General features: G+C 35.2%; 1 protein-coding gene and 1 long non-coding RNA gene across 8 annotated transcripts in view; one reads left to right on the forward strand and one right to left on the reverse strand.

Annotated features, from left to right (window-relative positions):
- Positions 1-3,812, reverse strand: part of LOC125248412 — a 30,999-nt gene extending 27,187 nt beyond the window's left edge. The window contains exons 1-2 of one of the 2 annotated variants that reach the window (XM_048160270.1): positions 3,676-3,812; positions 1,952-2,073 (exon numbers count right to left, since the gene is read on the reverse strand). The gene's annotated coding sequence lies outside the window, so the exon portion shown is untranslated. The remainder of the gene's footprint in view (positions 1-1,951; positions 2,074-3,675) is intronic. The other variant, XM_048160271.1, reaches the window with a different exon arrangement.
- The window catches only part of LOC125248424, an 86,268-nt gene that overhangs the window by 34,066 nt on the left and 24,636 nt on the right, over positions 1-27,566 (forward strand). For 5 of the 6 annotated variants that reach the window (XR_007180303.1, XR_007180301.1, XR_007180305.1 and 2 more), the window contains one exon: positions 5,242-5,365. This is a non-coding gene — a long non-coding RNA (uncharacterized LOC125248424). Of the gene's footprint in view, positions 1-5,241; positions 5,366-15,632; positions 16,564-27,566 lie in introns of those variants that run through there. The other variant, XR_007180306.1, reaches the window with a different exon arrangement.

Here is a 27,566-nt window from a genome sequence, read left to right on the forward strand (position 1 = left end):
TGTCGTCGCGTTCATATAGGCTACACCACTGCATCAGTGTCCAGTTTGCACATATAATTCATTTGAAGAAGACTTGATGAAATATGTGTGCATAACTTCACCGTGCTGGTTAATGTTTGGAGCAAGAGAATGTGTGAAATAAAAACTTTAAAACACGGATACTTTATTCTGTATGAGCTATGTGTCACGTGGCTAGTGATATTAAACACAAGGCGAAGCTCCGCGCTGAAACCGTTCATATGCGTGCTCCGCGTGTAAATCATAACAGTCGTATTTTTCATGTGTTCGTATTCAAACTCCAGTTCTGACCGCATCGCAAGCAAAATACAAACAACACGTGCTGCTGTGCTGAAGGAAACAGCCTACGGCTCACGTGTTTGAACGCAGCTAGAGCAGGCAGAGGTGAAAGAGCAGCACTTTTGTGACATTTGAATTCTCCGGTGTAATGCGATCTCATGCAAACATATTTTCCATTTGTGCTGGTAGATTACAGCAAAACAATCCACATGCACACAAACCTTTGCTCTGGTCGCGTCGCAGGAAAACACATTTTTGTTTTGTAGCACTGAGGAACCGAACACCAATGATATGTCTCTGAATGACAAGAGACCGAGGCGAGAAAAGTGATACTTCCTCATGCATAATACTGCAATTATAATCGTATGCATACTACAGTGCAGTGATTGGATTGAATGAGCTTTATGTCATGAATATACAGTATAGTCCAAAAGTTTGGAACCACTAAGATTTTTAATGTTTTTAAAAGAAGTTTCGTCTGCTCACCAAGGCTACATTTATTTAATTAAAAATACAGTAAAAACAGTAATATTGTGAAATATTATTACAATTTAAAATAACTGTTTTCTATTTGAATATATTTGACAAAGTAATTTATTCCTGTGATGGCAAAGCTGAATTTTCAGCATCATTACTCCAGTCTTCAGTGTCACATGATCCTTCAGAAATCATTCTAAAATGCTTATCTGCTGCTCAAGAAACATTTAATGTATACAATTGTACAAAATATTTGTGTACAATATTTTTTTTCAGGATTATTTGATGAATAGAAAGTTCAAAAGAACAGTGTTTATCTGAAATCTTTTGTAACATTTTAAATGTCTTTACTGCCACTTTTGATTGATTTAATGCATCCTTGCTGAATAAAAGTATTCATTTCTTTAATTTCTTTTCAAAAAAATAAAAATAGAAATTCTTACTGACCCCAAACTTTTGAACGGTAGTGTATAATGCTACAGAAGCTTTGTATTTCAGATAAATGCTGTTCTTTTGAACTTTCTATTCATCAAGGAATCCTGAAAAAAAAAGTACACAACTATGTTTATTGATAAATGTTTATTGAGCAGCAGATCAGCATATTAGAATGATTTCTGAAGGATCATGTGACACTGAAGACTGGAGTAATGATGCTGAAAATTCAGCTTTGCATCACAGGAATAAATTACTTTGTCAAATATATTTAAATAGTACACAGTTATTTTAAATTGTAATAATATTTCACAATATTACTGTTTTTTACTGTATTTTTAATTAAATAAATGTAGCATTGGTGAACAGACGAAACTTCTTTTAAAAACATTAAAAATCTTAGTGGTTCCAAACTTTTGGACTGTACTGTATATGTCGAGAATCGCTGGAAATGGTCTACGTCAGCATGTTCGACCATGCCCATACTTGGGCCGAAAGTACACGATTACGTCAGATTTTGTGAGGCTGCTCCGACTCTTTTCAAACCAGAAGACAGAAATTGCTATTTTGCTATAAATTGCTAAAAATAGAATAACTATTTTTCACTTATGAATAACATTAATGAGTACCTGTAGTGTTTTCAATGATGTGCAGCCTATACATATCTGTTTACATCTTAAAAAAAGTGTTTTGGGTTTTCATGAGCCTTTAAGGCATCTCTTTCAATGAATTTTGAAAGGCTTACCTAGATATGTATTGACTGTACCCAGCCATATCTGGGATACAGCTTGAGGTCATGGCAAACGTTTCATCTCCGAACACCACCCCACCATATCCATGTGAATTATCCTGACACTGAACTGAAACCTTTAATAAAACACACACAAAAAAGCCCTTCAGTTTACAGCAGCCTATGGAATTGGGTTTGTTTTCAGTTCTAATGGACTAACTAATGCCAACAAATAATAGATAATGTCTGTATATGTAACGGCCAGCTAGTAAGAGCTGTATGTGTAAACCTCACTCCCCTGTCCTCCAAAGGAGTAACCGATGCTAGAGGTTGCCGTCTTTAGCGTCCTTGATGGCGCGCCCACCTCCCATGCCGGAAACGCTGTGTCGAGTCCTGCTTGGAGCGGGTCATGTAGGACCCGATACAATCGGTGCCGTGACCGGGATAGGGGTGCAGTTTAGGGGGGTGAGAGGCCAGCTAGTAAGAGCTGTGCAAGTAAACCTCTCTCCCCGGCCTCAAGAGGTGCGCTAGAGACTGTGGCCTTTAGAGGCCTTGTTAGCGTGCCCGCCTCCCATACTGGAGGCGCTGGTTCAAGTCGCACTCGGAGTGGGTCGAGTAGGACGAGTTACATTTGGTGCCGTGACCCGGATGGCAGTGTGGTTTGGGGGGTGAGTGTAATGGAGGCCAGCTAGTAAGAGCTGTGCGAGTAAACCTCACTCCCTGGCCTCAAGAGGTGCACTAGAGACTGTGGCCTTCGGCGGCCTTATTAGCGCGCCTGCCTCAAATGCTGGAGGCACCCGTTCGAATCCCGATCTGAGTGGGTCGAGTAGGACCGGTTACATATACATAACACAAAGATACATTTAAGAACTTTTTGAAGCAGAAAATAGAACTTTATAAAGTTCCAAAAAAGATTCAAAGTAGATTTAAAAATAATTACTCTATGCTTTATGACTTATATCCAAAACATGTCCAGTCATAACAGTGGTTTTGTAATGCCCGAATGACAAAGAGATGATTAATAACTCTCATCACTGACTCAAACCGCTTTGTGATATTTACACCAATATGCTTTCGTCTTGACTATAACAAACAAAATGGCTTCATAACAAGTTATCATCACTTTAGTCATTACCCAGACACATAAATCTATGTCGTTAACTCAGCAGCATAGCGAACAGAATGTGATGCTGTCATGCATACTCCACAGTGAAGTCATCTTAAAGTAAACGACCGTTCATTTCCATACATGCATTTAAGAAAAGACTTGCAATATGCCTACTCTTCCTCCTCCTATTTAGGAAAAAAAAAACTTCTAGGCTTGCATAGTTGTATTCAAATTTTACCTTTTCATTTTGGTCATTTACAAAAGACATGCTTGCAGCATGCTATATTTTCCCGGATGTATTTGTTTGGTACGTATGACGTTGTGTCATGTATGACGTTACGACGTTCAAACGTAACTTTCACTTGTGATTCCCTCATCGACAGATGACATTATATAAATTATTTTACAATACAAAGGAAATCAGTGTTATTCTCTCATATTCTAATGACACTCAATGAATAAGAAGTATTTGATGTTGTGTTTTCTCTTACCTCGTGCGACAACCGGTATAACTGGAAGTTCTCATAGTTGAATCTGGACAGCCTTCTGTTCTTGTTTAAGAGTTTAGTTTAAACCTAGACACAAAATAATTTGTTTTTCTCTTCTAATTTTTAAAAAAAAGTTCACTCACTTTTATGAAGTGTACTTAATACATGTCCATTTAGGATTGTTGTTCGCTTAATGCCGGTCTCTCCCTCGTCTTCTCTTTGATATTTCCTCTATCACCCATCCCTTCCTGTATGACCAAACCCACTGTAAAATAAAGAGAATAAACAATTCAGCTTAAAATATATGCCCAGTACTCTATCAGTCATTAAATTACTGCCATTCCAGAAAACAGCAGATGGTTTTGTCCGAGAATGTCACAAACATAAAAGGCTGGGTCTCAAACAGTTTCTGTTCCTCCAGTTCGTTAATTATTTTAATATGTCAGTCAAAACCACAAAAGCAGATGAGTCATTCCTGCTGACTTGATCCGGTTTGCAAGTAAAAAAACATGCAGATCTTTGCACATTGTTTTATTTCAGGTAAGAGTTCAATAGACCTATGTAGTGGAGTCATTTCTTATCTAATTTCTGAAAATATTGATGATTAATTTTTTTTTTTTTTTTTACTTAAGTTAGTGTATCTTGGAGTGAATTTTGCTCTTTTGGTTAGACATCCTGATTGCAACACTTCAACATCCTGTTTAAAAAAACTGCCACAATCTGAGTTACACTAAGTTTCGATAGTCCACTTTAGACATTCTACTAAATATAAGTAACTTTGCAACTACATGTCTTCCAGCTCTCATTAGAGTATTAGTAGATGTTAGATTAGGGTTATCATGATGAACCACAACTGTGCTCCTCAAATCCACCATGACTGTTGATGTCCTGAAAAACCAGTTAGAAGCCAATGCATGTAATCTTTAGAAAATCATATTGTAAGACTGCAAATGTGTGTTTGCAAAAACCTGTAATGCTTGATCCATGCAAGTACAGGTCTCTGCAGGACATTAATTATTGATGGGCGAGGCCATAAACAGAGGGGCGTTTTTGAGAGCGTTACCTGATTTGCCCACGTCAGAGTGTGGGTGGGGTTTAGTGGTGGGGTTGGGTGAAGGGGATCATTTTCATTGCATGATATATAAACACCAACCCGTTTGAAAACACCCACAAATACAGAAACACCCACTTTTGTTCCGCAGAGACCTCATACTCGATCCATGTAGTACATTCACTGTTTTCCATTTCCAAGCCTGTCCTTCCATCATCCAACCACTAGAGGTCACTATCCATGAATCCTTCACTCAAGTTCCTGTTTGTGTATTTATAAAGTTTGCAGATTGTCTGCACTGCAGACAGTTTATTTTGCTGCCACTCTGAACTGTATCAAAGTTCCTTTCTAGTCTTTGACTGTATGTATCAGTTCTTAACTAAGATTCTTTTACAATAATGAATGACAGCATGCATTGTTGCTTTGTGTCTATTCATTTATTTATACATCTAAGCATTTTACAGTACAGGAAGTTAGAGTTAGTATCATAGTGTATAAAGATTTTTACTACTTAAGCTTACAGAAACAGAGTTAGAGTACATAATGTACGCTACATTAATAGAAAAGTGTTATCTTTCAAATCGAATCACATTTAGATGTTGGCTAGACACTTTTTCAATCTAATTGTGAATTCGATATGTTCTCCCCCCTCTCTTAGGCTTTTTCTTCTTTCCCTTTGGACGCACATGCTTCTCGTAACGTTCATCTCTATTCATCAGCTCATGGCCGTTGTCTCCCATGCCATTGGGTTCCATGAATCCTGGAGAGATCCCTAGATCAAGGTACATCAAGTCTTTTTGTTACTGAACCTTGAAACAAATCATATCAATATAAAGTGTTTTATGTTGCATATTGAGAGTTTGGACTTTTTTTTAGACATTTCTCACCATCTGTGAACGTTAGGCTGTCGGCACGCACAGCATCTGTGTTTGTGGAGAAGCCTACAGTTGCGTTGATTTGTCCATTCACAACAAATGAATCCTGTACTTGACCAGCAGCTGAGGAAACATGAAACAAATGGAAACAATGCATAACACAAGAGCACATATAGTACGCACAAAATATACAATAAAAGATGCTGTATAGGACACAAAAATGTTTGTAACACTTTACAATAAGGTATAATTTGTTAACATGAGTTAATGCAGCTATGAAAAATAGTTGTATAGCATGTATATCAAATTAATAGGGGTAGGACAATACACCGATTCTCAATTCACGATACAATGATTCTAGATTAATTCTGATCTTTTCCGAATGTGTCACGATTCTCTCTTGAAGTGATTCTGAGCTTAGTTTTTAACAGCAGATGGCACTACGTGCTTTAGAAATACCACACTCTGTTTGCTTCTAGCTCATTACACACACCACTTAAACCTAAAATAATCATTCATAAAATTCAAAAAGATTTAATCGAATTACAAGGGTGTTCACAGTGTGCTGTTTGTACATTGATATCGCATCATAAAAGCATTCTGAACTGAGGTGCAAGTATATTTAACCACTTGCATGACTCAGCGAATGCACGAGCACTCTCCAGCACTCTTCTTTGTGGGCATTTTAGTGTGCAGTTAAAAACAAGCCTAGAGTGCCATCTGCTGTTAAAAACTAAGCTCAGAATCGATTTGCGATACATTCAGAAAAATCAGAATCGATCCAGAATCATTGTATTGCGAATCGAGAATCAATGTATTGTCCTAGCCCTACAAATTAATATTAATTACTAATATATTTTAAGATTTCAAATTGTATAAGTGAACATGAATTAGATTAAATTACCAATTAACAATATATTTATAAATTAACTTTTAAATAAACATTACTTCAATTTATATAAATAGTCAAACCAAACATTATTCAGACACTAGATATAATTTTATATATACAGGTGCTGGTCATATAATTAGAATATCATCAAAAAGTTGATTTATTTCACTAATTCCATTCAAAAAGTGAAACTTGTATATTATATTCATTCATTAAACACAGACTGATATATTTCAAATGTTTATTTCTTTTAATTTTGATGATTATAACTGACAACTAAGGAAAATCCCAAATTCAGTATCTCAGAAAATTAGAATATTGTGAAAAGGTTCAATATTGAAGACACCTGGTGCCACACTCTAATCAGCTAATTAACTCAAAACACCTGCAAAGGCCTTTAAATGGTCTCTCAGTCTAGTTCTGTAGGCTACACAATCATGGGGAAGACTGCTGACCTGACAGTTGTCCAAAAGACGACCATTGACACCTTGCACAAGGAGGGCAAGACACAAAAGGTCATTGCAAAAGAGGCTGGCTGTTCACAGAGCTCTGTGTCCAAGCACATTAATAGAGAGGCGAAGGGAAGGAAAAGATGTGGTAGAAAAAAGTGTACAAGCAATAGGGATAACCGCACCCTGGAGAGGATTGTGAAACAAAACCCATGTAAAAATGTGGGGGAAATTCACAAAGAGTGGACTGCAGCTGGAGTCAGTGCTTCAAGAACCACTACGCACAGACGTATGCAAGACATGGGTTTCAGCTGTCGCATTCCTTGTGTCAAGCCACTCTTGAACAACAGACAGCGTCAGAAGCGTCTCACCTGGGCTAAAGACAAAAAGGACTGGACTGCTGCTGAGTGGTCCAAAGTTATGTTCTCTGATGAAAGTAAATTTTGCATTTCCTTTGGAAATCAGGGTCCCAGAGACTGGAGGAAGAGAGACACACAATCCACGTTGCTTGAGGTCCAGTGTAAAGTTTCCACAGTCAGTGATGGTTTGGGGTGCCATGTCATCTGCTGGTGTTGGTCCACTGTGTTTTCTGAGGTCCAAGGTCAATGCAGCCGTATACCAGGAAGTTTTAGAGCACTTCATGCTTCCTGCTGCTGACCAACTTTATGGAGATGCAGATTTCATTTTCCAACAGGACTTGGCACCTGCACACAGTGCCAAAGCTACCAGTTCCTAGTTTAAGGACCATGGTATCCCTGTTCTTAATTGGCCAGCAAACTCGCCTGACCTTATTGTGAAGAGGAAGATGCGATATGCCAGACCCAACAATGCAGAAGAGCTGAAGGCCACTATCAGAGCAGCCTGGGCTCTCATAACACCTGAGCAGTGCCACAGACTGATCAACTCCATGCCACGCAGCATTGCTGCAGTAATTCAGGCAAAAGGAGCCCCAACTAAGTATTGAGTGCTGAACATGCTCATACTTTTCATGTTCATACTTTTCAGTTGGCCAAGATTTCCAAAATCCTTTCTTTGTATGTAAATCCTTTCTTTGTATGTATGTATATTGTAATATTCTAATTTTCTGAGATACTGAATTTGGGATTTTCCTTAGTTGTCAGTTATAATCATCAAAATTAAAAGAAATAAACATTTGAAATATATCAGTCTGTGTTTAATGAATGAATATAATATACAAGTTTCACTTTTTGAATGGAATTAGTGAAATAAATCAACTTTTTGATGATATTCTAATTATATGACCAGCACCTGTATATTTTTTTTACTAGTGGGTGCAGGACACTATAGTTCATTTATGTAAGTGAGGATGGCAAAATAAAGTAAACTGTGACATATTATACCCAAAAATTCTTCATACAGTGGACTACTAGTAAAATTGATAAAAATTTGGGACCAAAAATTATTCAGACACTTTGACCTGACCATGTTTTGCTTAAGTGTTTTCTGACATAATTAAGATTATTTTTTTTCTGACACAGTTTAACTCTGAGATCTTGTCATATTTTATTACCATTTTTTTAACTATAGTGAATAAACTGTATTAATGAATAAAAAGTTCAAGGTGTCTGAATAAATTTTGGCTTGAATATGTTATTTTTTTAAATATATATTGAATATTAAATATTTAAATTTACTTACCATTGTGATTCTGCCCGGTAACTCTTACCCTACAAATTATTATGGGGGGAAAATAACTAGTTAGACTTGAATATATTATATCATACAAAATCAATAGGCTTAAAACTGATTGTCTACTACAACATGTATATCTGTTCCAGGTAAATGTCAAAGTTTTACCCATGATAAGAACCAGTCACAAATGGAGTGCACCTCCGTAACCGAAAGGAATTTTTTCCATAAACCACTTCAGCATTCAATCCAAATTGGTCATCTTCACACTGAACTGAAATCTGCAGAGAGTTACAACACGTTATCTGTAGTGTTCAAGCAAATATTTAATAGTTCAATATTTTAATAAACCGTAACAAACATACGCACTTTATCAATGTCTTCACATTGGACTGGGACCTGAAAAGAAAAGAGATAAAGAATGAAGAAAATCCTGTGGAGAACCGATAAGCAAAATCTGCTTAGAATCAGTAATTATTCCAGTTACTCAAACATTTCTTATGAAAGCGTTCCAAAATTAATTCCAAAAAACTATCCCAGTGAGTCCGTGTAGATCAGACTGCGCTTTGGTCTGATCTGATGGGAAACTTCGGTCCATCTTACATAACATGCAAATGACTTAAAGGGAAACCTATTTTTAAAATTACCAGACTATGATCAAACATTGTTCCTTTTTTTCGCCAGTCTTCTGCATTATGATGATAACATCATGTTTTTCAAAACAAACGCAAACATGTGGCACAAACCTAGATGCATAGGCTAACACTAACGCGCTTTCACACTATCAAAAATCCACCAACACACCCTTCCACTATATAAAGGAAGTTCATCTTCATAATACTGTAGGATTTAGTATTACTTTGCTTAGAAAATATCTTCTTATTCTGCATTTACCCTTTGTCTTCCACGTGTCATGGCTGACCTGTTATCTCCGATTATGATCACGTAACATCCGGTTCACTCACTAGCCTACATGCTGCTTTTGCTTTCTACATTCGCTCATGCTGACTAATAACAGTCATATTTTCCTTTGTTTATTAAAGAGCATAGTTTAATTTCCTTTTATTTACTGTCTGTGACACAAAGGCTATATTTGTGTGACTGTGTGACACTCAGCATAATTTCCTTAAGCCGAAAAAATGTATAACTCTAAGATAAAAAAACAACAAAAAAAGCAATAGTTAAGTATTATACATCTATACAGAATAAGCAGAAACTTGAAAAAGTCTACTTTAAGTAGTGGCCTTTTATTTCATTATTATTATTTAATCTGCAAAGTACAGTTTCCTTTACAGCAAAGTAAAATATATATATATACACTTTTAAGATTTGAAGTACACTGCAAGTGCACATTCAGTACATTGAAGCATACTTCTTTTCCCCAAGGGAAACCTTTCATCAGAAACAACAGAGATTTTTTTGATTTTTCAACTTTGATTTTATGCTGAAAACTTTCCATGTCACACCACCAGGTGATGATCTTGCACTACACATTGAGACAAAGTAGGAACGCATCAAATATGCAGCTTAATTTTCTACCATAAACGTACACAAGTGCATATAGAGAGGGATGCAGCTATGGTTAGCTTCAAGGAAAAGACATAATCCCATTATGATAAATAATAAAGGCACAAAGACTCTATTCTACAGGGTCTTTATCTACTCCCGCCACAAGAGGGCGATGGAGAGGACGGTTGGCATCAGACAGTCCCAGTGGGATGCTGGGAGATCCTCAGGGAGAACTTTAATCACACTTTTGCCAGCTGCTACCTAGTATGATCTTAGAGCCATACTATTGATTTCTAAACTAAGAAGGGTTCATCATATATATATATAGCTAAATGAGTGTTGTGCAAATTGCTGTTTGCACTGTGTGCTGTTCTAGTTTTGCCATTGTTGGCATATTCTAGTTAAAAAACATTGACTAGTCTTTGATGTATTAACACGGCCACTAATGACATCACTGCTTGAAGTATACCCAGCATCGGTTTTAAACGTTGTCAGATGCATTTATGCGTTCCCTAGTATACACTCTTAAATATAAAGGCTTTATTGGCATCTATGGTACCATGAGGAACCTTTTTATTGCACAAAAGTGGAAATATAGTGGAAAAAGCTTCTTTAGATCATTAAAACGTTCTTTATACTAAGAAAAAATGGTTCTATTAAGAACTGTTCACTGAAAGGTTCTTTGGGGAACCCAAAATGTTTCTAGCATCACTGTGAAAACCACCTTTTGGAAGTTTTACAGTACTGTGCAAAAGTCTTAGGCCACCATTAGATGTTGTTTTAGCAATGGTATAATGACCATGTATAATTATTTCTCAGTCTTTTTTTTGTTTGTTTTTTTGTATTGTATAACTTTCAAAATATGATCAGAATTTTCTCAGATTTTCTTCTTTGAGAAAATGGAAGAAATCCAGGTGGCCACACTAATTACTGATTTTTGCTTAAAGAAGCCATTTTGCTCTGAATTTTTTGTTACATTTTGTGTACATATTTCCTGTATTTTCTGTTTGTATCATAATAAAGAGCAAAAAATAAATATGAATGGTGGTGGCCTAAGACTTTTGCACAGTTCTGCATTTTTAAGAGCCTTGTGTGCTAGAATTACCAATTTGATGCTGAATAATGGCAGCCCAAATTATACACGGGGGAGCAACAAACAAAAGCAATGATGCAAAGCGCATACAGAGAGACACGTGGAGGCCCATACGGCAGAGCGATGGGATTCTGTGCCTTTGTGCCCTGGACCGGCCGGCTTGTGACCCGCCCTCTGCCTGTAAAGGGTCTGATAGACACAGACCAGTGGGGTTCGAGCCCCTTTTGTACTGATCTAAGACTGGGGTCACTCCATACAAGAAGTGTGCCACATTATCATCAAAATATGTCCTACCCCCACAACCATCACCCCATGTCACAATACATACATTCCCCCTCCTCCTGCTTTCCTTTTCTCACTCTCCCCCTCCACCCCCCGAGGGCTGAATATGGGGCCCCAAAGATGAAAAGAGAGCATCTGCTATATGTCTCGGTGGGTGCTCTTTTAAAAACAGAGGCTGTGTTCTAAGTTGGTATTGTTGCTTACTGAAGATCGCTACTTATGCAGTATATTGCCTTCTGAATGCCAAAAAAAAAAATTATATGTATATATATATATATCATGCTATATTACATTTAATTCAGTTAGTATACTGTTTTTATTATTATAAATAATGTTTATAACTTATTTTAAATAATATTGTGATAATTATTTTTTTTTAATGTTAATTCTCACAAAGGCTAGATTTATTTGATCAAAAATATAGCAAAAGTATTAATGTAAATAATTATTATTACTATTTAAAATAACTGTTTTCATAGTTAAATTTAATATTTATTTTTACAGTTTTTCATATTAATATATTTTAAAATGTATTAATTTATTATTAATTTATTCCTGTGATGCAAAGCTGAAATTTTCAGCATCATTACTCGTCTTCAGTGTCACATGATCCTTCAGAAATCATTCTAATATGCTGATTTGCTGCTCAAGAAACATTATTATTATCAATGTTGAAAATAGTTGCGCTGCTTAATATTGTTGCACACGTTTTTTTCAGGATTCCGTAATGAATAGAAAGTTCAAAAGATCTGAATTTATATAAAAATATTAAAAATCAAGGATTTCATAACTGAAAGTGCGCTAGCAGTGCATTGTGGGATACAGTACTGTTTGCACAGTTTGGCAACTGTATTTGTTCACCTGAGAATTTCATGTATTAAAAGAATCATACTATGCACAGTATGTATAATTTCTTCAAATATTGAAGAAAACAAATTTGGGCAGTGCAAGATGGATAATAAAAAGAAATACCATCACTCTTTTGTTCATTAGTGCTAATCTAGCAGTCCTGCATCATTAGGCACATCAGGTGGAGCCATACATTAAGGAATGATTCCACAGCTGGTTGATATGCATCATACACCACATTCAGTGTCAAAGAGCACAGTATGGAATAAAGAAAGAGGGCTGATCATATATTATCCCTGATTATGATCTCATTCCTCTCACTTCTGTGCCTCATTGGTTCCCTGCAGCAATGATGCGTATACCACTATGACATCACTAATGCATTCGGTTGCCTTCCTGCGCTGATGAATGGGGTCAGTTAGAGGCACCAGGGCCTGCTGCCAAACTCTCTTCCTCATACTCACGTATGCACTCGTTCTGCCCGGAGACCTTCCAGATGTATTTATGTTAATGTTTATCTATTTTGGCAAATTAATATGAAAGCTTTCCCTATTTATGTGCAAAATAATGAAACGAGAAGAGCCTTTCACTCAAACTAAAACCTAAAAAGTGCTGATGTGATGACATTCAAAGCTGATAACTTAAAATTATTTAGCTGGCAGGTTCAGCATTAACTTTTACAACAATCTTTAATGTGTATATAGAGATTAATTCATAAACAGAAATTTCCCAAATATTAAAATATATATAAAAATTAGGGCTGTCAAACGATTAATCACGATTAATCGCATACAAAATAAAAGTATGAGTTTGCCTAATATATGTGGGTGTACTGTGTGTAGTTATTATGTATATATAAATACAAACACATCCATGTATATATTTGAGAAATATTTACAAGTATATGTATTTATTTATATTTTTATATAATTTATATTACATATAAATACATTGTTTTTGTACATAAATAACATATTTCTCTTAAATATATACATTAATTTGTGTGTATTTATATATACATATTATTTACACACATTACTCACACATATATTATGCAAACTCAAACTTTTATTTTGTATGCGATTAATCACGATTAATCGTTTGACAGCCCTAATAAAAATAGAATATTTCCCAAAAATGAATATTTGGTGAGAATTTATTTACTTTAATGTCAGTCCAAAATCATGTTTTGACCCTTAAATCAAAGAAGTGTGCTTAATTGCATTAAATGTACACTTGTAGTGTACTTCAAATCTTAAAAGTATATTTAAAAAAAAAACAAAAACTGTACTTTCACAAAATGTTGTCACATTTTTTTACTTAAACGGAGATGATAACGGTATCATTTTCAAAAACTTGTACCCATTTTCAAAAGTTTGCATTTTCAGACCCCCAAAACGACCAAATTGTGTAAAAAGTTTACAGTTTTTAGTTGAAAATGGTGTAGTGTAAACAGCCCATAAGTACACAGTTAATAAGTGCACTTTGCACCTACATTTTAAATCATGTTTTAATCATGGTTTAAAAAAGTAATTTTTTTTGTTTGTTGATGTGTTGACCAACATACTAAAGCACATGTAAAAGTCCTTGATTAAAAATTTAACTGTAATGAGTAATTTGATATTAAATTTAAAGTAAATATATTTTTAAATGTACTAAATTGTAACTCATAAAACGGTTAGTTCCAGTCCTTGTTTCTGATTGGTCAATAGATGTGTTTTATTCACAATAAAACACGGCTATGAGCACTTCACCCAACGGTTTGGGTATGGCATGGGGCATGGGAAAACCCCTTAACTGTTAAAAAGGACAAGATATCGCAGCTAACGTTCAAACTGATTTTTTTTTTTTTTTTAATATGAACAGGACTGACCTGAAGGAAGATGCTATATAGATGTAGGTAATACAAGCTTTAGTTAACAGTATCAATGAGATCAAACATGTTTATGTTGCTAAGGGTGGTTGCTAAGGGTGTTGTGCAGTGATACATAACACTGACAGCGCTAGTGTTCACAACAGCATCAGTCCTTTCAAAATAAAAGTCTTTGCTACTGACTGACCATCTGACTTTTCCTAGTCTGTTTTTAGTTGATCTCCATGAGATGATGCATTCTGTTGCTGTTCACGGTCAGGGACTATTTTTTCCAGCGGAATGAAGACTTTTAGTGATTTTACATCATAAATGTTGCACTGATATATACTTATATTTGCTTTAACATTTGTATATATTGAATAACTGTTTTATAAAAGCAATTAGCCCCATGAAGCCGTGGTTTACAGTGAATTTATAACAGCTAAGGGGGTTTTAGGCACTCCGCTCTGTTATAAATTCACTGTAAACCACAGGGCTTATTATTTATTCATCATGAGTATTTACAAACATATTTAAATATAAATTTAAACTATAATACATGTTATTTAATTACAGATAACATGCCTTTAAGTGTCTAAAAACAATACATTCTTACTTTTTTATGTATGCTGAAGTGTTCATTTTTCACAAGGGGAAGAATGTTAATACTGTTCTTTTCCATATAATGAAAGCATTTCCTTTTTGGGTGTACTGTTCCTTTAAATGTTTACAGTTATTGCATCCACCTCTGTCATTCTTAAATTTGCAATTAAGTGCTTATGTCAGTTATAATTGCATTAAGCACACAGTAAAGCATGTTTTTCTCTCTATTAATTAATCTACCTGGATCCATCTGGCCGATGGGTCTAATTAAAGTCCAGATGCCGGTTAATGCACAGCATGAGTCGAGGAGGAATAGAGAGTATGTTTCTGTATGTGTGAAGTTCTGTACGTGCAATTCAAGCTTTTTCTCTCCACCCATCACACAACTGAACACATCTGAATTAGTGACTCTGCCAGAAATGACCTCATTCTAATGCACACTGCGCTGTCTGAGGCTGTCAGTATTTAATTCACTTTTGATTCATTCGATTCAATGTTTAATTCATCATTGTTCATTACATAACAACACCCCTCTGTGCCACAAAGCTTTTGTTCTTACTGGAGCTTTTGAAAGGTGCAATAAAAACACTATCTATTGACACCTTTTGCTGCAGATCATAAGTGGCGTACTGACATACTGTCACAGAAGGGAAAATATAAGAGCGTCTTGGCCAATTGTTCATTTCCAGTACTGCTGAGGGTGAGATTCATCTCAGTGCATCATCACCTACAGTCATTCAGAGTCCATCTGCCTGCCTTCAGCAGCCAAAATGATGACGAGACTGAGCGCTTTAATGCTCCTCTATTAATGGCTGCATTAACAGCAGACATTCTGCAATAACTTGTGAACATTTTTTTATTTGTTTTCATAAGAAATTAAACTTTTATGGTTTTCCTACTCAGTTAAAATTGTTTTAGTGGTGCTTAAGTTGTTTGCCTGCTGTTGCTTGACTTCGCTTTGAACAAACATTTGCATTACACCGTTTGTGCTACAGATACCTATGCCTAATCATGCAGAGTGTTTGCTTGGTGATTCGATCAAGTTTGACCTGGTGGACAAGAAAATGGACAACAAAATCCCATGGAGCTATATAGACGAGAATGTCAGAGAGAATTGGGGGTGGTAACCACCCATAACACTGTAACATCATATCAGCCAGTTTTGTATGAGCAAGTAACAGATTCATTTTCAGACAGACAATAGACATTAACTGAAATACCATACGTGTTGCATAAGCTACACTTGACCTAATAATATGTGTTTTACTTTGAACTACAAGTATACAAGCTTGATGTATAAGCATTATGTAACTGACCTATCACCAAATGTATTAATTATGCAGGAACTACTAAATATCAGCATATATCTGGGATTATTTGGAGAACTGATTAAAAGTTTAAGTGAAATTTAAAGAACTGTTGACATTATTGCGCGTGTAATCCTATTGAACTCTTGACCTTAAAAAGACACACAATCTGTGCACATTTTTTAATTTTGATTGTCCTTTAGTCTCTTTCTATCTGTTTTTGTTCTGGAAAAAATCCTGCAATTTCACCCTCTTCATTCTGCTCCAAACACAAAATGATGTGCTTGTGTATAAAAAAAAACAAAACGATTATTCTATTGTCAAAAAAAAAAAAAAAATGCATAAAAAAACAACCTGGAATTCATGTTTTAGCTAGTTAAACATATATTAAATATACAATGCATAATATGTACATGCACTATTACTGTTCAAAAGTTTTGGATACAGTAAGGTTTTTAATTATTTTTATTCACCAAGGAAGCGTTATATATACATATACACACACACACACACACACACACACACACAGTTTCCACAAAAATATAAGGCAGCACAACTGCTTTAAACATTGATAAACGAAGAAATGCTTATTGAGGAGCAAATCAACATATTAGAATGATTTAAGAGACATAAGAGACATATTTCAAAAATATTAAAGAGATATTTTTTTATATTTTTATTATAAAATTTTTTTTTTTAAACTTGTATATACAGTAGTCAACATTTGAAGTGGATCAAAAGAGTTCATCAAAGTTGTCCTAAGAACTAAGCTGTCCTAAGAAGAAGGTTTTGGGATAACTTTGATGAAAGGTTTTGATCCACTTCAAATGTTGACTAGTGTATTTTGTTATTCTGAGAACGTTTGAAAAAAAAAAAAAAAGAAAGCCAATTTTGTAACATTTTAGTTTGGGGAACACATATTCACTATTAACTATGACTTTTGCCTCAAACTCCTAATTTACTTCTTATTAATAGTTAATAGTTTAGGTATGGGGTAGGATTAAAGGGTTAGTTCACCCAAAAATGAAAATAATATATGTTATTACTCACCCTCATGTCGTTCCACACCTGTAAGACCTTAATTCATCTTCGGAACACAAATTAAGATATTTTTGATGAAATGATGATGGCTCAGTGAGGCCTGTATTGCCAGCAATGTCACTGAACCTCTCAGGATCCATACAGGTACTAAAAAGACATATTTAAAACCGTTCATGTGACTACAGTGGTTCTACCTTAATATTATAAAGCGACAAGAATACTTTTTGTGCACCAAAAACTAAATAACTTTTCAAAATATCTAGTGATGGGTGATTTCAAAACACTGCTTCATGAAGCTTTGAAGCTTTACGAATCTTTTGTTTTGAATCAGTGGTTTCCGATCGCGTAAAGGAAGCCTCATTTACTGAAATCACGTGACTTTGGCACTTCGAACTACTGATTTGAAACAAAAGATTTGTAAAGCTTCAAAGCAGTGTTTTGAAATCACCCATCACTAGATATTGTTGAAAAGTCGTTATTTTGGGGGGGATTTTTGGCGCACAAAAAATATTTGCGTCTCTTTATAATATTAATATTGAACCACTGTACTCACATGAACTGATTTAAATATATTTTTAGTACTTTTATGGATCTTGAGAGAGGAAATGTCATTGCTGGCTATGCAGGCCTCGACTGAGCCATCAGATTTCATCAAAAATATCTTAATTTGTGTTCTTAAGATGAACGAAGGTCTTACGGGTGTAGAACGACATGAGGGTGAGTAATAAATTACATAATTTTCATTTTTGTGTGAATTAATCCTTAAAGGAATGTAGAATAAGGTCATGCAGAATAAGGCATTAATATGTGCTTTATAAGTACTAATAAACCACCAATATACTAGTAATATGCATGCTAAAAAGCAACTAGTTGCCGACCATTTTCAGAAATCTATTTTGTGATGTCTAGATTAAGTCTCAATCTTCTCAAGCTTTGTGTATTATGTTTCACACTGAACACATGGCCGGTCTCACATGTGTCCAGGGGCTTTTGCATCTGTGTTCCCAGCACATAAATGTGTGCGTGTCTATATATATAATACACACATAAATGTCTGTGTGTGTGTGTTTGACCTTGTCAGCTGAGCAGGTCAGACTTCCTCTTCCTTTGGCTGAAGTCAGTGCTGAGACATGTGTATGTGTGTGAGTTCATGCAGGTCAACAACAGGGTGTGGAATGTGTGTTTCCCACACTGAGCCCAGCACTTTCTCATGCAGTATGTAAAAACATGTGTCATTCCTCACCAAAGAGGGCGGAAATACCGCAGGGTCGCTGGGCCTCTGGCTATTGGGCCGTTCGTGCTGGCGAAGCTGGGACCGGTGGGCGGGAGTTTTGTGAATCAGCTGGAGGCCTGAGACAGATGAGAAAAACAGAGAGAGCACTGAAAGGAGCTGGACTGATAGCATGAGCCTGATCTGCTGATGAACGCACATCTAGATGGGCCTGAACAGCCTGTAGCACTAGCGAACACAAAAAGCAAGGAACTGCCCTGCGGAGAGCACAAAGACCCCGCATTTGAAGCTCAATGTGTTTGCTCATGGCAGAACTGTTCTGCCAAAACACTGTCAAGGCATATCAGCGGCTACGTCTGTGATCGTTCGCACATACCCGCATTCCCACACACACTCTGGAAAACTGGGATAGACAGACTGAGTTGTTGTATTTGCCCAGACATCACTGTCTCATTTCTCAAAACAGGGAACACTGATTAGATTCTATCCATACCCTCATCAGGGCAACATCTGATGATGTACAGTGTTGTCTTTATAAGACGTGTTGTCCCCATTAACTACTATACACACTGTGCACAATGAACAATATACAATAAAATCCTAGTTGTAGTAGTTTTGTCTTATTTATCAATTAAAAATCTACACTCTTAACAATAAAAGTTACAAAAGAGGGTTCTTCCATGCTGATAAAGAACCTTTTTAAAAAAAAAAAAAAGACTGAAAATTGTTTATACAGCATCAGTTTACTTAAGCAGCATTTCTGTTAATAAATTAAAACTTATTTTCAAAGAAAATATCTTTAATACCGGTGTATTTGCCACTGGCACATTTTTTTCATTTGTTTTATATATAAAAAAGTTAAAAACAAGTGAAAAATGTGAAAAAAAAATTCAAAATACATTTTACAAAAAAAAGACTATTTCAGTTTTTCTAGGCTACTTCACAATGTCATGTTTAATTCAATGTGATTGCCATTTTTTTTTAAATTATTTGTGAAATTCATCAGCTCTTAGTGTTTCAAGGTACAGTAAATCGCACACTAATTTTGTATAAGGTGCTCACCTTAATATCTAATAAAAGTTAATTAATTATCATATTAATGTTAATGTCTTATGCAGTGTTGCTTCTTCATTAAATCAATCTTTTTTAAAAGGATTTTTTCCTTTACTGGGAGGAAAAAAGTAAAAGTGTGGGCCTACGAATTAAAAACTCACGAAAATCCATTTAAAATGTAAAGCTAAGGAAACTTTTTACATTCCTTATGACTAATAATAAGCAAATCGTATATGTTTTAAACAGATTTTTACTGCAGGATATTTATTCAGTAAATATGCAAAAACACATGATCACTGATTAAATAGTTCAGTTAGGGGCCGTTCATTACACATGCGCTGCTTTCCTATTGTTTTTCTATGTAAACGCGCACAATAACAGGTACGTTTGACCATTAGCATCTCTAGATCTTGTGCTTTTTTTCAGTTCTACTGCCCTGCATCTCACTTTTTTTTTCTGTTACTCAGGCTACATTTACATTAATCCGGAGACAAAGTTTTCATTTAAAAACGCTCCCCATCCACACTAGCGTTTTCAAGCACTTTCCAAAAGTTCCTGAAATGTCTGAAACGCTTAAATGTCTAAATCCCCCTGATGCAGAGAGAGCAGATATAATAAAATTCGCACACTATTCTTCTGGCACAATCATTTTATTAGCATATGATCACATCACTCACTGTTACGTCCAGGTCACGCTCAAAATCGGGGTTAAAACGCAACTGTCATCATGTTTTGCTGCATAGGACAGCAAATTTGAGTAAATTCTCTGTCATCTTAGCAGGAATGTAATACGAAGATTCTATAAAGAAGCATTAATCTTGAGCAACACTGTTACAGTAAATAGCAGGCACAAAAATGCAAAACTATAGATATCTATTCTGTTGTTAAGGGTGCAATATGTAATATTTTCTGTCCGCTAGAGGTCGCTAGAGGCCTATTCAAAACAAAGGCGTAGCTTGATGATGCAAAAGAATAGGGATAGGACTCGGGAAGAAATCATGTTCATGGATGCGATTATTAATGTTACTTGTAGAATGAAGCAGAGCAGGACCGAGTGTTGTGGGAGCTGAACGAGGCCGCTGGAGCGATTGAGCGATTCACGCCTCACGAGCAGCAGAACTTTTATTATGACACAGTCGCCGGCACCGCTTCTGCTTTTTGGTCATGAGTATGAGGTAACGTAGCTCTGTTTATCATATTAGATACATTTAAGTGTTCTTAAATGTAATTTCGCTCGGCGGCTGCTGTGAGACACTTGATTGAGACACACTGCAGTAAGATAGATCGATTTTAGAATATCATATTAAATACTGGATGGCTTGTGTTGTTAAAAGGTAAAGCAATTCATTTTAAAACGTATTGTATGATGGAGAAAATTCTGTATTACTGTTACTAAAAATAAAGCTGTATCTGATTATGCTATGTTAGCTGCTTGACAAAATAGTGTTTTTGTCTGAGGCATGGTACAGCATGGTACTTGCAAAAAATCAAGAAAATTAGATTTAAACAATAAGACTAAACGTGTTGAGCTATATAACAACAATTAGTTTTCTGTCTATAAACGTAACCAAACAGTTGTTCCCTTGCCTATTAAAACGTGTAAATATTAAAGCGTCTTTGGTGTTTCCATGGTTTCTACAAAATAAAACTGGAAACCGAGGGTAACGCGGGTATGACACAATTGACAGGCGACTCCTCACACGTCCCGGAGCCTTGCTTAAAAATTGCAATTTTCTCATGATTTACAAATAGTTGGAAACATTTGGGATATTGTAAGTACTTAAGTGAACAAAATATATAACACTGGATATATTTTTTGGATATTTTACTGCAAAAATCTTACATATTGCACCTTTAAGTCTGACGTCACGCAGCAGTGCTTCTGGGTTCAAACACTCTATCTTATACCTCAAGAAAAAAACAAACGGTGCTAATATACACACAAGATGTGGTCTAATACTACCAAAAAATTATAATCATAACCTTTATCTCCATAACAAAAAAAACAGATGGCCAGACAGTGATTTATCTTATAAATCGTTAATATATTAATGTTTGTGACGCTGTGAGCACGGAGACTGTTGTGTAGACTGTGAGTATTTTAAATGTTTAACTTTTTAAAATGTTAAATGTTTAATATGAATAAATAGCGCTCATAAACGTCTGTCGAGATGGCATTCTCAAGTGAAACGAGCCGGGGCTTGGACCCAGAAACGGTGTTCCTTACATCAACAAGCGGACAGGTACATATGTGTCACATGACTAAACATGCATCATCATTTTCAAAAACCTCCATTTTCACTATCCACACTACAATGCGAAAATAGAGTTTTCAGATTTATTTACTTTTGAGTGTTTGTGTCCAAATTAAACCCTGCGGCTCGTGACGACACATTAATGTCTTAAGACACGAAACGATCGGTTTGTGTGAGAAACCGAACAGTATTTATATCATTTTTTACCTTTAATACACCACTATGTCCAACTCCGTTCAGCTTCCGGTGTGTGAGGTCTGATCGCGCTCTGACAACGGAAGTGTTGTCTCGCGCTCATTGAAGTTATGGGCGAGACATCACTTCCGTCGTCAGAACGCGTTTTTTGACCTCACTAACAGGAAGCTGAACGGAGTTGGACATAGTGGTGTTTTAGAGGTAAAAAATGATATAAATACTGTTCGGTTTCTCACACAAACCGATCGTTTCGTGTCTTAAGACATCAATGTGTCGTCACGAGCCGCAGGGTTTAATTTGGATTTGTCTAAGCAAGTTTTATTTACTGTTATAGTTGAAGTTCCTATCCACTGCTATTATTTGACTGACAGACGGCAACGGTTGCAGTTAAAAATCATAATTTGCGTTCAACTGAAGAAACAAATTCACCTACATCTTGGATGCACTGGGGGTAAGCAGATAAACATCAAATTTTCATTTTTGGGTGAACTATCCCTTTAAATATAAGTACAATGTAAAAACATGTATATACACAATAAGTGCATTGTATCAAATCATTAATTTAAATGTAAGTACATAGTAGTTAAGGCCATGTAATATAAAGTTGGAGCGAAAACATTAGTGTGGACATGGCCTCAAAAAAAGAGCCTTTCTGTCACTCAAAAAGGCACTTTTCAGCAATTCGACACTGACTGGCTGCATCCGAAATCGCATACTTCCATACTATTTAGTAGACGAGAAACAGTATGTGACAAAAGTAGTATGTCCAAATTCACAGTACTCATAAAAGAGTAGGAAAAAAGTACCCAGATTATCTACATGTACTATTACCGGCGAAGTGTGCATATGAAGAACACTTTACTATCCCATAAGGCCACGGGAGAGGATTTATGAATGGCAGTAAAGCAACGCAACTGACACTGGGAGGTCACATGATAATGACAACATAGTGATTATAGAACGTCCAAATTACATTCATACTACACACATTCATACTATATAGAACATTCTTTTTTAGAGGTCGCAAAGTAATTTCTTATTCAAAACAAGTATCTTCTCAAGAGAGTATGTGATTTCGGATGTAGCAACTCTCTTTTCAACACACTCTTATGGCAATTCTTAAGTATTTTACAGTTTATCAAAATATTCTCTAATTTTTTTATGAATTTGTACGTTCTTATTCATATGCATTTATACATGCCTAGTGTAATGTAAATGGCCAAAATGTAAATGTGAGATCTGGTTGGCTCTTTTGCATCCTTCACTTGTAGTTTATTCCGAATAATAATCCCCGAATAGCTATAAAGACAGCAATATGCGGGGAAACTGAACCTTTGTGCTCAATGACAAATGTAAATGCCACAGTGGGACTCAGGAAAGACAATATTTCTGGCAGCCACCTGGTCCTTAAAAATAAAAGTTTCAGAGAAAGTGCAAAATATAAGAGATGAAACTTGCTGAGAGTCCAACTGTGCCGAGTGAAACTCATCATTCACTTGCTGGTCAGCCACAAGGTCTTGACCCATTGACCCTCTCACTTTCTACCACACAGCAGAATGTCTCACACACTGGTCTAACAAGCAGTTCCCTCAGTTAAAGGCATGTGTCCTGGGAAAGGGAGATCCAACATCAGTGATGTGTACTGGAACAGTGTTGAAGACGGATGAGACAGCTGTCTGGGGCCGCCTGTCCCTGTGTGATATGTCTGTTAACAAACTGCTGGCAGTCAATGGTCCAAGCATACACAAGGATCAATGCCCCGGTTGGCCCAGAAGATCAGACTGGGTGTCGCCATCACTTCAAACGTCTCTTTGCAATGACGATTTCCCAATGTCTAAATTAAGCAGAGCAGCTAATGGAGACTCAAGTGGAAACATTATACTTCAAGACTTCAGAATGTAAATAGCATCCATTTTAAAGGAAAAAACACTTAAGAACAATGTTTGAAAACATGGAATTCATTGCTTGTTTTCATAAGTAGCGAATAAGAGAGCAGCAGGTTTTGGTCATGTCTTAATCTTGAAATCTTCATGCCAGGGGCCAGTTTATTATTTTTGATCTCTGTGTTGACATTTACACTCATTTGCATAAAAAGCGAGAGAATATAATGTAAAGAACTGAATTGTTAGTGGCTCTTTAGCAAGAACTGCATATAAACAGCACACTTTTCCTGTGCCACACAAAATATATAATTTAATTTCCGTTTCTACAGGCAGGGTATTAGTATTTATTGCTCTTCATTAATTTTAGAATATTATTTACACTACTGTTTAAAAGTTTGGGGTCAGTAAGATTTTTTTTTTTTTTTAAAGAAATGAATAGTTTTATTCAGCAAATATGCATTAAATTGGTGTAAAAACTTCTTTTAAACATTGATAATAATAATAAATGTTTCTTGAGCAGCAAATGAGCATATTAGAATGATTTCTGAAGGATCATGTGACACTGAAGACTGGAGTAATGATGCTGAATATTACTTTGATGCATTAAAGGGTTAGTTAGGTGAACTAACCCTTTAAAATAGAAAAGTAATTTTATATTATAATATTTCTCAATATTACTGTTTTACTGTACTTTTGCAACCTTGGTGAGCTTTAGAGACGTCTTTCAAAAACATGAAACATATTTTTGCAAAAAGGCATTACTAGGCTGTGTGATATTTTTGATTTTGGTAATTTAATTTCCTTAGAATGTTAAAGGTGTCCTAGAATCAAAAATTGAATTTACCTTGGCATAGTTGAATAACAAGAGTTCAGTACATGGAAAAGACATACGTTGAGTTTCAAACTCCATTGTTTCCTCCTTCTTATATAAATCTCATTTGTTTAAAAGACCTCCGGAAAACAGGCAAATCTCAACATAACACAGACTGTTACTTAACAGTAGGGATCATTAATATGTATGACCCCAATATTTGCATATGCCAGCCCATGTTCAAGGCATTAGACAAGGGCAGCCAGTATTAACGTCTGGATGTGCACAGCTGAATCATCAGACTAAGTAAGCAAGCAAGAACAATAGCGAAAAATGGCAGATGGAGCGATAATATCTGACATTATCCATGATTACATGATATTTTTAGTGATATTTGTAAACAGTCTTTCTAAATGTTTCGTTAGCACGTTGCTAATGTACTGTTAAATGTGGTTAAAGTTACCATCGTTTCTTACTGTATTCACAGAGACAAGACTGTCGTTATTTTAATTTTTAAACACTTGCAGTCTGTATAATTCATAAACACAGCTTCATTCTTTGTAAATCTCTCCAACAGTGTAGCATTAGCCGTTAGCCACGGAGCACTATCAAACTCATTCAGAATCAAATGTAAACATCCAAATAAATACTATACTCACAGGAATCGATGCATGCATGCAGCATGAATGACGAACATCTTGTAAAGATCCATTTGAGGGTTATATTAGCTGTGTGAACTTTGTTTATGCACTGTATAACTGCACTTATAGTCAAGAGCTTGGGAGGGCAGGGAGTGAGAGATTTAAAGGGGCCGCAGCCTGAATCGGTGCATAGTTAATGATGCCCCAAAATAGGCAGTTAAAAAAATTAATTAAAAAAAATCTATAGGGTATTTTGAGCTGAAACTTAAGACACATTCAGGGGACACCTTAGACTTATATTACATCTTTTGAAAAGATGTTCTACAGCACCTTTAAGTAATATTACTAAACAATAATTTAATATATGCTTGTTTATGCTTATATGCTAATTTAATATAATGCTAATTTAAGCATTTTAATAAAGCATGTTGAAGTTTTATTGAAAAAAAAAAAAAAAAAAAAAGCCACGGTTGCATTATTAGAAAGTGAAAAATAATAATAAAAATATTATTTTCTTATTTTCTTATTTGCATTGTCCATTTATTTTTCATTTAATACATTTTGTGTCTAGAGATTTAGAAGCGGGCCAAACGGTCCTGATTCGTGTTTGTTGAATCTGCCAACTTTAAGAGACAAGTTTGGTAATTTGTGATTCTTGCAAAACTGTTATTAAATTGTTTCTGAAAGCATGATGCCATGAACTTTGCAAACAGAGGTTTTGTGCTTGTTTTTACAAATTGAGGTAAGAGATAAAATGATTTTCTGTGGTTTCCTGCTTCTATCGACATCATCTACAGAGTTTAACTTGTTTTGACCCTAGAACATTCTTTTAAAAGAGAGTTGAATGAAGAATTAAACTGCCACAGTTAATGATGCTGGATGTAAATGTAACAGATGAGCTGTAGTGTTTCACTTCAACATATCGAGCATATGCTCATTTGTCAGTGCAGCCTATTAGTATTGGCAGCCCTAATGGATTCACAGTCTCTGTCATTACGCTGTAGGCTGTGGAGTCAGATGAGAGGTGAATTCGGGTGAGACACCTAGGATGACATATTCTCTGACAGTAACAGGGAACTTGAGGATGACATGTCCCAGAATGCATCAGTTCCAACTCATATATTTTCTTTCTTCTTACCTTCTCATTTTGGACTCAGGTTGTCAGGATGCCACAAACACAGATAACACCATCTCATGATTTTTCTGTAAAAATAATTCATTTTGCTGGTGTCAGCAGTCTGCCAGCATTGGAAGTGTGCAAATACAAAGCATGAAATGAAATGAAAGTGTAAAGAAGTACTATGAACATAACAGTCATTCAGATCTACTCTGGAGAAAGTATTGTACTATAATGATTCTGCCTTCAAATAGTCTGAAGAAGTTGAACTGAGTTTGTAAATTTAAAATTATAATAGTAATAATAGTACTTTTTAATTTCCTTAAATATTTATTGTTAGTATATCAATATGTGTAATTGACTTGTATCTATATATTTTACATATACATGGTTTTATATATATGGTTATATATATATATACACACACACTACCGCTCCAAAGTTTGGGATCGGTAAGATTTTTAATGTTTTTAAAAAAAGTTTTGTCTGCTCACCAAGACTTAATTTATTTAATTAAAAATACAGTAAAAACAGTAATATTGTGAAAAATTATTACAATTTAAAATAACTGTTTTCTATTTGAATATATTTTACAAAGTAATTTATTCTCGTGTTGGCAAAGCTGAATTTTCAGCATCATTACTCCAGTCTTCAGTGTCACATGATCCTTCAGAAATCATTCTAATATGATGATTAGTTCCTCAAGAAATATTTGTTATTATTATCAATGTTAAAAACAGTTGTGTACTTTTTTTTTCAGGATTCCTTGATGAATAGAAAGTTCAAAAGAACAGCATTTATCTGAAATACAAAGCTTCTGTAGCATTATACACTACCGTTCAAAAGTTTGGGGTCAGTAAGAATTTTTATTTTTATTTTTTTGAAAAGAAATTAAAGAAATTAATACTTTTATTCAGCAAGGATGCATTAAATCAATCAAAAGTGACAGTAAAGGCATTTATAATGTTACAAAAGATTAGATTTCAGATAAACACTGTTCTTTTGAACTTTCTATTCATCAAAGAATCCTGAAAAAAAATATTGTAAACAAATATTTAGTACATTTGTAAACAATAAATGTTTCTTGAGCAGCAAATTGACATATTAGAATGATTTGTGAAGGATCATGTGACACTGAAAACTGGAGTAATGATGCTGATAATTCAGCTTTGCATCACAGGAATTAATAAATTACATTTTAAAATATTTTCAAATAGAAAACAGTCATTTTAAATTGTATTTTTACTGTATGTTTTTATTTTTACTGTATTTTTAATTAAGTAAATGCACCCTTGGTGAGCAGACGAAACTTCTTTTAAAAACCTTTTAAAAATCTTACCGATCCCAAACTTTTGAGCGGTAATATATATATATATATATAGTGTTATTTTCAGT

The sequence above is a fragment of the Megalobrama amblycephala genome, linkage group LG16 (assembly GCF_018812025.1).
Source record: "Megalobrama amblycephala isolate DHTTF-2021 linkage group LG16, ASM1881202v1, whole genome shotgun sequence".
NCBI classification, from domain to species: domain Eukaryota; kingdom Metazoa; phylum Chordata; class Actinopteri; order Cypriniformes; family Xenocyprididae; genus Megalobrama; species Megalobrama amblycephala.